This window comes from Pygoscelis adeliae, unplaced genomic scaffold (assembly GCF_000699105.1).
Source record: "Pygoscelis adeliae isolate BGI_AS28 unplaced genomic scaffold, ASM69910v1 Scaffold127, whole genome shotgun sequence".
NCBI lineage: Eukaryota > Metazoa > Chordata > Aves > Sphenisciformes > Spheniscidae > Pygoscelis > Pygoscelis adeliae.
Genome location: NW_008825208.1, coordinates 6,509,614 through 6,517,199, shown reverse-complemented (window position 1 = coordinate 6,517,199; position 7,586 = coordinate 6,509,614).

The window sequence follows — 7,586 nt, the reverse complement described above, 5'->3', positions numbered from 1 at the left end:
CCCCAGTATCCTCATTACTGCATGTCCCCCCATCTTGCATTGTAGAAACACGTGCATGTTTTTACAGTTGATAGGTTCTCTAATGTCTGTGGCAGGATGAGCTTTTAGTCATGCTTTCTATATTAATTGTAAAGCAGAACACATACAGTGCTCTACAAATGTTTACATCACTGCAGTAGTGATATATTCACTTAACACGCATAGCTCTGCTGTTTATCACACACCTTTAAGCTTCTCTCCCTGCCGTTCTCTCATCACAAACTGCCCTGGAGCACATTTGAACAGTGGGGTAAATCACCTCAAACAGCTTTTATTTTTTTATTATTTCCTTTTTTCCCCCAATATTTTTTAATATCCCTTTCTGAGGACCAATCATCTACACTTAAAAACAACCTAGATAAAAAGGTAGAAAGGGGAATTTCACTGGAAGAGAGCTGAGAGCATTTCTGTAGGGGACACAACTGTAGAAGAGCAAGACTGCAAAAGCCTCCAAAGATGGCGTATTTTTTTCATATCTCAAGAAACTGTTTTGAAGTGGTTTTGGCTCTGACTAATGATGCTTTTGGACACCTCATATTTGACTTGAGATACCGGTTTCCAAAGAAGCTTAGCAGTACGCTCACTTGCCCAAGAGTGGCCCCAGACCATTCCTCAAGACACAGTCAAATCATTCAAAGCCTAGGTGTCAAGGCAGGAGGCACTTTAGCTGCTCACAGCATTTATCCCTGCTACCCTTCTGGTCTTCAACATCCTGCTTTTTTTGAACAGCGCTTACAAGCAGCAACAGCACTGTGTGCTGTATTTTCTGGAGACGTAATCCCACACTGCTGCTTCATGCAGCACTGGGGAATGAAATCCTCAGTGTGAGTTGTAGGGCATGTTTCCATTCAAAGCATTGGGACCTACCCCAGGGAAAGATGAGTCCTGTAGTGATGTATGGTAGTTTCTTCAGACCTGCCTACAGAGCTCTGAATCACACCAAAAACAGGCCAAGAGCCCCACTGCTGAGTGTTGGCACCTGGCAGGAAGGCAAGTGCACGCAGTGCAGCTGGAATTCAAAATGGCTTAAGGCAAAAATGTACACTTTTCCCTCCCAAGCGCAGGGCTTTCCTTGCTCCGCAGCCTGTACCCATATGATCTAAATGGGCTTCCTCTGAGCCCTTTACGAACTTAAACCTGTACAGGTCTTCTCTCTCTTCACCACATGCACAGTGCTCAGGATTTGCCGTGGAGCATTAGCACCGTGGATGGTGTGGGGTATTCTTTGCTGTCACTAGTTGTCCCAGTCTACAGCAGGGGAGGGAAGGAGGAGTGCATTTGCATTTGTTCACTGGGTTATTACCTACTGCAGGCCTAGGTCCGTGGTTTCAGTTTGGTCCTTAGCAGTCCACAAGCAGAAGTCCCAGTCCTGCCAGAATGCCTAAGTGCTGAACTGACTGTTCCCCTGCAGATACCACGAGGCACACGTATCACAGGAGGTGGCTAAAACCAGGCCTCTACTGCTGCGGCTTTGGGGACAATGTCTCTGATGTCAAAGCTCTCCATATGGACCACAGGCTTCTTTCATACAGCTCTTGGAGCTGGATGAAGCACATTCAGATCTCCTGCAAGTGTCTCAGTCAGTGAGCGATCATGAAATATCACATTGTTCCAGCGCTCAGAAAGGCTCAGAAAAAAGCCCAGCAGCTAAAGCCCCACCAGGGCTGAAACAGGCTGTAGGTGAAGACATTACCTTCCAGAGCATAGGTCAAATGTGAGACCTCTCAGAAATTGAATCTAGCTATGTGAACTGTCCCCTAGGACCAGCACTACAAAGAGGAAGTCTTACTTCTCAATGTGATTCAGCCTAAAGACTCCAAGGCAGTGATTCTTCATGTGTTACAGAGAAGTATTACAAAGAGCACAAGAAGGCAGTGTTGAAGCTATAAAAATAATTTTGCTGTTACAGGATTTTTATAGAAGTCTAAGGCAAGGGACATTTCAAGATTTTTATTAAAGCAAGTTAACATCAAAAGTACAAACCGTATCAAGTGTAAAAGCCAATGCTATTGGTATGGGAAAAGTGAATCTCCTCCAGAAGTGTGTAAAAAAATATGTGCTTGTCCTGTCATTTGGCTTTCCTCACAACTGCTGTGTCTCTAGACATAATAACTAAATAAATGACACCTAGTAGCCAGGCAAGTTTTCATATGGTGTGATACAGTGAACACATTCGTATCTCAGGCTGGCCTTCATTTAGTATTGCAGCAGTCTGCAGTAATGACTGTCTTCACAGAGGTCACCATTAGACCCCATTAACCTCTGTAACAGGCTGGTGGCAAACAGTCAGAAAATAATCAAGTGCCTGACGAGAAAGGCTACAACGCCTTGACATGGACTTCATGTCACTAGAGCACAGGGCAGCGTCCGACTTGGCAGCCCATTACGTTTCATCCAAAAATAAGTATGCCAGCACTGGTGGGGAGAGATGCACTGTCACCATGACTTGCACAGATATGAAGGAATAGGTATGGCCAAAGTCAATCAAGATGCTCCAGGGTCCCATCAGGCCATAAAAACGACACTGCCTCAATAAGGAAGATACCAGACACAAGGCCATGATGGGAGGCGAATCAAACACTCATTACGCAGAGGGACTCCCACCAAGGAAAACCAGGCAGCAGTGTCCCTGTGTGGCAGAGGTGGGAAATTAAGGATTTGATTGCTTTCCTCAAAGGGGAAAAGAGTGCAAAGGACCCCCAGCCCATGGTAGCCTCAGGGCAAGGGAATGTTCTTCCTTGCAGGAGCAGGGTTGCTCCCTAGAGGGGCTCTGCAGCTTCAGGACAGGGCCAGCCCTCGCTAGGGTGCTCAGGAGCCCTGAGAGTGCTTTCGTGCCAAGCGGTCGCTGAACAGCAGAGGGTGGCTCTCCCCTGGGGCCAGGGCTGATGGGAAACACTAGGGAGCAAAAAAGTCTGGCTCAGAGACATGGTGCACCCAACAAACATGTGCAGGACGGCTCCTTGCACAGCTTTCAGTGCCACTGTCAAAAGGACTTAGATCTGAAGAGTGAAGACTTGAGTTGCATCTTGGACCGCTTCTTTCTAGTAAATCCTTGCTTCTGACAAGATGGGATTGCTTCTGACAAGCAAGAGCTTGCTTCTGAAGCTGATGCCAGCTTCAGCACACAGGTTTGTCATCTCCTGTTTGTCCCCTATTTTCTTTTAAGCTTTGCTCAGATGTGACTTACAGCTGGTCAATAGCTGTTCATGTGCTACATGAATGCCTGTTTGTAAGTTCAGGTGTATCCTTCATGGAAAAAACAAGGTGCCCAAGTAGGAAAGGAAAAAGGAGTGGCATATTCCTCCAAGCTCTGACCCCAGGTCGACTCAGCTTGTGTGTTGTGTCAAAATTATGCCAGGCACAACAGATTGTCCCTGCAGGGACACTGTCCCAGCCACTCTGCTGTATTCGAATGAACAGCAGAGTAATCAACATGGCATCGTTCAACTTCACAGTGAACCCCCGCTCACGTAAACAGCAATCCTGCCCCTCAGATCTACTATCCCAGGCTTCACGGCTTTGTTTTATAGTATCTGCAAGTGTTTAAAACAAAGGTGTGCTCCTTTAACTACCCAAAGCACAGGCAAGTGCCCCCCCAGAAAATGCCGCTGCTTTGAAAAGCAGTCATGAGCAGGCCTCTCAGTTTGTACACATTTTAAATAGCCAACATGTAATACCAGAGGAGCCACTCAAATGTCATGGTGTTCCCGCCAGTCTCTGTTAGCATCTTCCTCCACCCTCATTCCCAGAAATCTCCTCCCCACCCCACAGCTGCTCTCCCTGTTTGTGGCTGCAGTTGCACCTCAGCGATGCAGATGGTAACCCTAAAAAGCAGAAGGTGCTGGAGCAGACCAACAGGCCCTGCTGTTATTAAGGAGGGTCTTTGAGCCAACTTGGTGACTATCTCGCCCTTGGGAAAGACGCTACTTTGCAGCAGCACAGACAGACTGCAGAAAATCGGGTGAGGTCCTGTCCTCCCTACACAGAGCAAGGAGGATCTCAGCAAGATGCTGGAGGTCTTGGGTGAGTTTTTGCTAGCCAAGTGAGAGACCCTCATAGGGCACAGTCAAGGGTTAAGCTTTCAAGCAGAGCAGAAATCCGCCCCATGGACTCATACCAACTGGCTGGGCCTCACCCAGAGCTGCTCCCAACACACACTGACAAATTGCAAGTAAGTTTTAAAAAGCAGCAGCTTCATTCAAAAGCCTCAGATTAAAAAGGTCCAGCCACATTGTGCAGGACTGTTTCCAGCTAGACTCTCCTTCCACACCAGCAGCAGCAGAAGGCAGAAAGAACCCAAAAGGACAGAAAATACTCCAGAATTGTCTATGGGAATTCTTCAAGCAAGATCATGCACAACAGCTTGTCCTTCAACTACCACCACACCTATGACCTTGGCTGGCAGATCCGGGATAGACTCCTCCAAGCTCCTGAGAGATCAATGACTGATATGGTTTCCTTTGGGATTATGTTTTAACTAGGTATGAGAAGCTCTATTTTGAGAATAACCACCGTGGCTCAACCTCACTTCCCTCACTCCGGCATGACATGACTTGATCACACCTCCTCTCACTGTTTTTCCTCAGACAGGCTCCATTTTCCCACAAACCTCATCAGTGAGCTCAGCAAAAGCAATCCACCATACTACAGAAGTCAGGTCAGGCCCCTTCAGGTAGGTCCTGAAGTGTCTTGGCAGGACCCTAAGGAATGGGTGGCTCACCCAGGGACTGGCCATGCTGCAGCTGTCTGAGGATGACTAAAGGCCCTCAGCCACCTGGCAGGGACCTTCTCTGCAGCTGTAGGGCTTTCTCCATCCCCTGTTCACTTGGTGTCTCTGGGAAGGGCTGCTCTGACTACCCTCCATTCACTCCTGGAACCCCTGGGAATGGGACCACTGGGCATGGTCTGTGGTTCTCTGCTCTGCTTCCTGCATCCACATCTCTTCCTTAATGCCATGTTTTCTCTCTGCACTTCTTGATAAATTGTCTGTTCACCCGCCTCTTCTTCCACAGTTGCCCAGTTGCTTTTCTCACCCTAGCATTAGCACCAATAATGAGAGCTCTTGTTTCTAGCAGGGAACAAATTATTCAGGGAGGTGTAGAGTTCAAGGGAAGGCTTTCCTTCAGAGCAGAAAAATATTCAATAATTAGCATATCATATTTGATTGTGGCTCTTCTTCATCATTCAGACCCTTCCGCATCTGGACTTGGGGCTGCTGGTTGAGGCTGGGAGGTATTTCCCTGTTTCCTGGCCTGAGTGTTGTTCCAAGCAGAGTTTTTTCTAGGTAATATTTTCCTGTGCCTTAGACTCCTTCACGGAGATGTGAGCGTAGGATTTGCAGCTCTCTGCCTCCCTTCGCTCCCCTAATTTTGACCTGGTGATCTGCAGTCCTGATTAGTTCACGTTCTGTCTCTCCCTTGCATAAGGGTGCTCACTGCAGGTCATGGGATGAGCCAGACATGCCCTGCGGACGCTGCAGTGTCTGTCTTCAATAGGAGTGATTCCTTCTCACTCTGTGTAGTGAATAGCCTGTCTGTAGCAAAAATCCCAATTACCCCTGGGCCACCATGGCAGTTAGAGACTTCCAGTCCAGCAAAACGGACCACAGCCTTGCCACCCAAAGCATTCAACTCCTTTACATTGCCCCCACCCCCCGCCAAGTCATCAGATTGGCAAAGAGACAACAAATGGAGTCGAAAAAAAGCACAGTGCATGACTTTTTTTTTAAAGTAAATGATACATTTTAAACTGTTACTGTTGAAGATTATCTTAAGTTTTACTGAATCTTTCTATGTTTGGTTGTGAAATAATCAACTATAAGAACATCTTGATTTTAATATTAGTTTTTATGGAACTTTATAGAAGTTCCTATTCTCTGGACCCTCTAGACCATAACCAGCGCACCTGGGTTCTATTGTATAGAGCACCTGGGTTCTATTGTATATAGGATGAGTTATTTGACAACCTGGAAAAGTAGATATCTAGCTGGCCAACTTGGCAACAAAACTTATTTTTAAGGTAACCTGAAGTGAACTGCCTTCATTATAATACTAAAAAACACACCCACAGGTCAAGAAGACCCTTGCCCAGGTGAAGACCCTTCCCCTGTGCAAGCATAGTAATAGAAGAGAATGACACAGCAGATATTATAATTATATGTAAATCACTAACCAATCATTATAACTGGGAGTGTACTACCTTGTAATTCTTGTGTATAAATGTAACGGTGATCTAGCCATAGGTGTGCTTGATTTGTGGAAATTCCACCTTGCACCCGGCGCCGCAATAAAGAATGCCTGCTTTCTAAAACTCCAGATTGAGTCTTAGAGAGTTCTTCATCTGCTGACTTATGGTAACAATACTATTTTCCCTTCTCATTCATCTTCGAGTCCATAGGAAACGTGGGTGTGTTACAAATGCAAGGTTCTTTGGACTCTGCCTATGCACAGGTGTAATTCGGCATGGCCTGGCTCAGGGCTGCGGTATGTGGTGGGATTGGTATTGTTTTGTTTTGTTTTTCAGGAAAGCTTAGTGACTTACTAAATAGTATTGAGCAGATAAGGTCTGAAATCAATGTTCTGAGTAACTGAAAGTCTGCCAAAGAATGGAACGCTTTACTTAATTGAATTAAATGTATTTCTTACATTGGCTTGAGAAAAACATTTTCTTGGAGCAAAATTGAAACATCACCTAATTTCAACTTAAACCAGGTGGACTGAATGCATCATGCCAGATGCTCTGCCGGCTCCGTGCCCTTGTAAGTTCAACTGTCAGGAGGACACATTTCAAAGTGAAGATACAAACACACACTCTGAGTCTACTTACCTCTCTGTTCTGTTTAACAGGAATGTCTGCCTCCCTCACCAGCACACAAGATTGTAGGAGGATTGTATTAATCATCCATCCTGATGACAAAGAATGTTAAAACTAAAACATCAGGTCTGTCTGCTATAACGTGCTTAAGTGCACAGCCCCACCCTGATAAGGAGAGGTGTATGTGTGTCCCCTTTCACCCATGCCAATGGTGGTCATTCTCAGCTGTGCCAAGGTCTTCCAAAGCAACTGGCAATCATGGCCGCCCAACCCGACACACTGCAGAAAAGCCTCAAAGGCCTCAAAATCATAAGCCATGAAGTCTTATCGTGCTAGTCACTCAGCTAGGCAGTATTTTGATAATCTCGGGCATAATTCTGTAGCCTGCCAGGGTGAGCGTATGCCTCACATCATAGGTGTGTTTGGTCTAGGGTGCGTGGGGAGGGAATGCAAAATAAAATCCCTGCAATTAACAGCAAATTCTGAATGAACCGTAATCCTACCTACCTTAGAACCCAGAATAAGGAATAATGCTGTGCCAGTGTTGAAGATTATCATAAGTTTTTATTGAACCTTTCTATATTTTGTGTTTGATAGTGAATAAGTTAATCTTTATGTTAGCGTAATGTAGTTTTTGTTAGCGTACTAGTCTTTATGTTAGCGTTATGTATGGGTTGCTGTGTTATTCACTGGACCATGTTAGCCTTAGTCTTAATTCTCTAGACCGCAACGAG